This window comes from Terrapene carolina, unplaced genomic scaffold (genome assembly GCF_002925995.2).
Source record: "Terrapene carolina triunguis isolate 2854851 unplaced genomic scaffold, T_m_triunguis-2.0 Scaffold111, whole genome shotgun sequence".
Taxonomy (NCBI): domain Eukaryota; kingdom Metazoa; phylum Chordata; order Testudines; family Emydidae; genus Terrapene; species Terrapene triunguis.
The window spans coordinates 29,688,893-29,695,154 of NW_020664462.1; the positions used below are offsets into that span (position 1 = coordinate 29,688,893).

Genomic DNA, 6,262 nt, shown 5'->3' on the forward strand with positions numbered 1-6,262 from the left:
GCACAGAGGCGGCGGGCGGCATCCGAGTGCGCAGCCGCCTCCTCCCCGGGCTCCGGCTGCTGCTGCGCTGGGCAAGTTGCTTCGGCCCTGGCGCGCGGTGGAGAGCGGCAGGAGCCGGGAAAGTTGGAGCCCGGGGAGGAGGTGGTTGCGTGCTCGGATGCCACCCGCCGCCTCTGTGCCCCCGCAGATCGGCAGATCGCAGGAGTTGTAAGTTTTGCTGCAGCCACTCGCACTTGGGGTCCCCTTACCATGCCTCCCTATTTTCCCCAGACATGTTTGGCTTTTTGGAAATTCCTCGCGGACGGGGATTTGAGGACCAAAAAGCCAGACATGTCTGGGAAAATCTAGATGTATGGTAACCCTAGATAAAAAGGGTAACCTAAATAATCTATACAGAGGCCCCTGGAATCCCATAAATTTGGGTCCCTAATCCATGAACTATTGGAACTCATTTACAAAAAACTTTTCTTAAACATTACATGAATATTATTGTCTTATACTATAGAATTAGAATTTATAATCCCTATTCCATGAGGAGATAGTTTTAATTAAGATACATTATAGCTCAAAGATATCTTTAGATGGTTTTCCTCAAAAGCCATTTTATCAAAACAATCTGATTTAATAAAAAAAATCATTGATTTTTATCCACCCTGATGCAAGGACTTGGAACAAATTTTGAAAGAGAAAGCAGCTAAGGACAGAGGTAAATAGTAATTGGGATAAAATACAACATGGCTTTACAAAAGGTAGAGCATGCCAAACCAACCTGATCTCCTTCTTTGAGAAGTTAACTGAGTTTTTAGACAAAGGAAATGCATTAGATCTAATCTATCTGGTTTCAGTAAGGCACTTGATACTTTTTCATGTGGAAGTGTATTAGTTAAATTGGAGAATATGGGGATTAATATGAGAACTGAAAGGTGGATAAGGAACTGGTTAAAGGGGAGACTCCATTGGGTCATAGAGAAAGATGAACTCTCAGGCTGGAGGAAGGTTATTAGTGGAGTGCCTCAGGAATCAGTCTTGGGACCTATCTTATTTAACATTTTTATTAATAAACTTGGAACAAGAAGTGGGAGTGCGCTACCAAAATCTGTGGATGACACAAAGTTGGGAGGTATTGCCAATATGGAGGAGGACCAGAATATCATACAAGAAGATCTGGATGGCCTTGAAATGGGACTAATAGAAATGGGATGAAATTTAATAGTTCAAAGTCATGCACTTAGTGAATAATAAAAATAATGTTTGCTATAAGCTAGAGATGTATCAGTTGGAAGTGACAGAAGAGGAGAAAGATCTGGGTGTATTGGTTGATCACAGGATGACCATGAGCGGGCAATGTGATGTGGCAGTGAAAAAGGCTAATGCAGTCCTACAATGCATCAGACAAGGTATTTCTGTAGAGAGGGAAGTGTTAGTAGTATTATACAAGGTACTGGGGAGATTTCATCTGGAATACTGTATGCAATTCTGGTCTCCCATGTTTAAGGAAGATTAATTCAAAGTGGAACAGGTGAAGAGAAGGGCTACTAGGATGATCCGACGAATGAAAAACCTACCTTATGAGAGGAGACTCAAAGACCTTGGCTTGTTTAGCCCAACCAAAAGAGGGCTATGGGAAGATGATTGTTCTCTATAAATACATCAGGGGGATAAACACCAGAGGGGTTATTTAAGTTAAGTGCCAACATGCACACAAAAACAAATGGATATAAACTGGCTATCAACAAGTTTAGGCTTAAAATTAGACAAAGGTTTCTATCAGAGGAGTGATGGTTCTGGAACAGCTTTCCAAGGGGAACAGTGGGGGCAAAAAAACCTAATTGGCTTCAAGACTGAGCTTGATAAGTTTATAGAGGGGATAGTATGAGGAGACTGGCTACTTGCCAGTGTAAGCAATCTGTGACTGCTAGCAGCAAATATCTCTAGTGGCTGGAACAGATTGACAGAGCCAGACGAGTACCCAGAAGTCACCTCCTACAAGACAGGCCCAACAAAGAAAATAACAGTACACCACTAGCTGTCACCTTCAGCCCCCAACTAAAACCTCTCCAGCGCATCATCAAAGATCTACAACCTATCCTGAAAGATGATCCCTCACTCTCACAGATCTTGGGAGACAGACCTGTGCTCGTTTACAGACAACCCCCCAACCTGAAGCAAATACTCACCAGCAACCACACATCACTGAACAAAAACACTGACCCAGGAACCTATCCTTGCAACAAAGCCCAATGCCAACTCTGTCCACATATTTATTCAAGTGACATCATCATAGGACCTAACCACATCAGCCACACCATCAGGGGCTCGTTCACCTGCACATCTACCAATGTGATACATGCCATCATGTGCCAGCAATGCCCCTCTGCCATGTACATTGGCCAAACCGGACAGTCTCTACACAAAAGAATTAATGGACACAAATCTGACATCAGGAATCATAACATTCAAAAACCAATAGGAGAACACTTTAACCTGTCTGGTCATTCAATGACAGACCTGCAGGTGGCAATTTTGCAACAGAAAAGCTTCAAAAACAGACTCCAACGAGAAACTGCTGAGCTGGAATTGATATGCAAATTAGATACAATCAACTTAGGTTTGAACAGAGACTTAGGGCAGGTCTACACTTTGCTTACGGCCGGACCAGGAAGTATCGATCTTCTGGGATCAATTTATCGCATCTTGTCTAGACGCGATAAATCGATCCCGGAAGTGCTCGCTGTCGACGCTGGTACTCCAGCTCGGCGAGAGGAGTACGCGGCATCGACGGGGGAGCCTGCCTGCCGCGTCTGGACCCGCAGTAAGTTCGAACTAAGGTACTTCGAATTCAGCTACGTGAATTTGCGTAGCTTAGTTCGAAGTGGGGGGTTAGTGTGGACCAGGCCTGGGAATGGCTGAGCCATTACAAACATTGAATCTATTGCCCCATGTAAGTATTCTCACATTTCTTATCAAACTGTCTGTACTGGGCTATCTTGATTATCACTTCAAACGTTTCCCCCCCCCCACTTACTTAATTGGCCTCTCAGAGTTGGTAAGCCAACTCCCACCTTTCATGCTCTCTGTATGTGTGTGTGTGTGTGTGTGTATATATATATAAAATATCTCTCTCTCTCTCTCTATATATATATATATATATCTATCTATCTCTATCTCCTCAATATATGTTCCATTCTATGCATCCAAAGAAGTGGGCTGTAGCCCACGAAAGCTTACGCTCAAATAAATTTGTTAGTCTCTAAGGTGCCACAAGTACTCCTGTTCTTGTTACAGGAGTGGTTGGGTGAGGTTCTGTGGCCTGTAACATGCAGGAGGTCAGACTAGACTATCAGGATAGTGCCTTCTGGCCTTAAAGTCTATGTACAAGAATTCTCATTTTGGCATACTAGCCATAATACTACACTGAGAAAGTTCCTTTTAAGATACTGATCAGTGATTTTAAACGCTTAGGACAAGAGTTTATAACCACGTGGCAGACAGCCGATAACTATGATGGACATCCTGTATTGAATTTCACTGTCTAGTGCAGCAAAATAGAGGGCATCTGAAGTGTGACACTGTCACATATAGAAGCCAAGTTTATTTTACAGAGAGTTTGAATGTAAAGTGCCGGTATGGCCAGAAATGTGACTATAGGACTTGCTCAACTTTATCTGTTGTGTGTGTGTATTGCAAGTCCTAACTGCTTACTTTACCTACAAAAAAGTAAGAGCTTAATTAAGGAATGGTTAAATTGTCCGAGCAGAAGCAGTGTTTTTAGTGTAAAAAAAACAAAACAAAAAAACACTACAGTAACTCATCGCTGAACGTCCTCGCCCTCCTGCTTAACGTTGTTTCAAAGTTATGTCACTGCTCCATTAGGGAACATACTTGTTTAAAAGTTGTGCAATGCTCCCGTATAACGTCGTTTGGCGGACTTTACAAGGGAGCATTGCACAAGTTCCTCTTCTCTGCCTCCTCCCCCTCCCTTTCTCCCAGTGCTTCCCCCGCCGCCAAACAGCTGTTTGGCGGTGCTTAGGACTTTCTGGGAGGGATGGAGGGAGCGGGCAGGGAGGCTGCCCCCCCCCCCCCCCCCCCCCCGGCAGGCAGGGCCACCCGGAACTCAGGGGCTGCAGGGCCCTGGCCTGCAGCTCTAAAGCCCCTTTCGGAATGCAGCACGGGTCGGAGGACTCAGGAGAAGCATGGCCAGCCGCACAGCCAGTGGCTAGAGAGAAGCAGACGGAGAGAAACGGTGCTTTGAAGGGGAAAGCGCCATGTCTCTCTGGCCGCTGGCTGCCCCTGCTCCTCCGGCCCATGCTCGCAGGGCCGCATTCCAAAAGGGGCTTTAGAGCTGCAGGCCAGGACCCCGGGGCCCCCTTAGCCCAGGGCCCTGCAGCCCCTAAAGCACCTGCGTTCCGGGTGGCCCTGCCTGCCGGGGGGTGGGGGGGGGGGGGGGCAGCTCCCAGAATCGGGACCACGGGGGGGGGGGGTATGCCACGCTGTGCAGAGCCACCTGCACACCCCTTGCACCAAACAGGAGCTGCCCCAGGTAAGTGCTCTGCACCTCCTGCCTGCCCCAGCCCTGAGCCTCCTCCCACACAGGGCTTTGGAGCGGAGCCCGGAGCTGGAGCGCAGAGCAGTTCCGGAGCAGTGGAGCTGCAGGTTTTTGCCTGGAGCTGGAGTGTAGCCGGAATACAGCTCCAAAGCCCTGCTCCCGCACCCCCACCCTGAGCGCCCTCCCACACCCTAACTCCCTCCCAGACCCCGCACTGCACCCTGAGCATCCTCCCACACCCTAACTCCTTCCCAGAGCCTGCACCCCGAGCCCTGAGCCCCAGGGGTAAGCCAGGGACACCTCCCCACCACAGTACAGTACTGTACAGTATATAATGCCTTTTGTCTGCCCCCCAAAAGTTTCCTTGGAACCTAACCCCCCGCATTTACATTAAATCTTATGGGAAAATTGGATTTGTTTAACATTGTTTCACTTAAAGTTGCATTTTTCAGGAACATTACTACAATGTTAAGTGAGGATTTACTGTACTTGACACAAAGTTGCAGTTTACCTTCCAACTAAATGAAGAAAACTTTAAATGCTAAGTAGCTTTAATGTTATTCTTAGATATAAAATAGTAAAATCCTTATAACATAGAAATAAGATTTTAAATGTCTGGTTTGAGATATTAAATACATACAATAGGTAACCAAGATGTGGGAGTTATTTATTTAAGTGTAAATCTTTCACAAGGTCACATGAACAAGAGATGACTTAATCTAAAAGAAATTTGCTCAAGTCATGTCGGTCATCACAGGATTAGTGCAAAACTTTACAGATCCAATACGCTAAGGATTAGAAAGAAGCAATGACTAGCTGTCACCTTGTTTAAACTATTAGAAGGCAAGACTTTGGCAGTAGCTGTTTCCCTTTTATCTGATGCAAGATAGCAGAATTAAGTTATTGTTTTAAAAAGCATTTATTTAAAAATGTAATATAGTTAGGCTTGGAATGATTAGATTTTTTTTATTAGTAAATGTCAATAAACAGTAATGTAAACAAACACACAAACCAAAAGAATATTTCAATTGATAATAAATAGAAATTTACAGATAGGCAAAAGAAAGAAAAAAAATGATGTTTGAGAACTGCATTTGATTTAAGGATATTTCCTTCGTACATTTTGACTTGTAATGTTCACAATTAGTGATTTAATATTCTAAAGCTTTAACTTTGTATATCTCAAGGTCTGTCATTAAGTAATTACTGTGACACCCCCAACTGTCCGACCCCACATAATTTCCCACAACTGTGAAAATAAATTAAAATCAATAAAAATAAAAATGATTTAACAAAACATTATTATCCATCAAAATGATAAAAAATAAAAGTCAAATTCTGCCAAGCCTAACTATGATACCGTCACGTGTACAGCACATACATCTTTTCGACACAGCCTGGTCAGGACCCTCTTTTCAGATCTCATTTGAAAGACCCATACATAGTAAAATGGAGGGAAGTCAACACATCTGTCTGAGTAGGACAGTTTTGATATTTTTATTTAGTCCCTGTTTTAACTAGGTCAGGGGAGTGTTCAAAGAACCCCTACTCACTCACTGCCAGAAGGTTCATGCTAATATGATCCGCGGGTACTGGGAAGCAGTGGTTCAGAAGTAATTTAACAAGTTGCACCTAAAGCACCATGGGGGGGGGGGGGGGGGGGGGGGGGGGGGGCTAAGAGGGAGCCTGCTTCTGAACAGAAACTAAGACAACTAG

General features: G+C 44.6%; 1 protein-coding gene across 1 annotated transcript in view; it reads right to left on the reverse strand.

The window, feature by feature from the left end:
• RAB18 (RAB18, member RAS oncogene family) overlaps positions 1 to 6,262 on the reverse strand; it is a 27,642-nt gene that overhangs the window by 20,595 nt on the left and 785 nt on the right. The gene's annotated exons all lie outside the window — the stretch shown is intronic.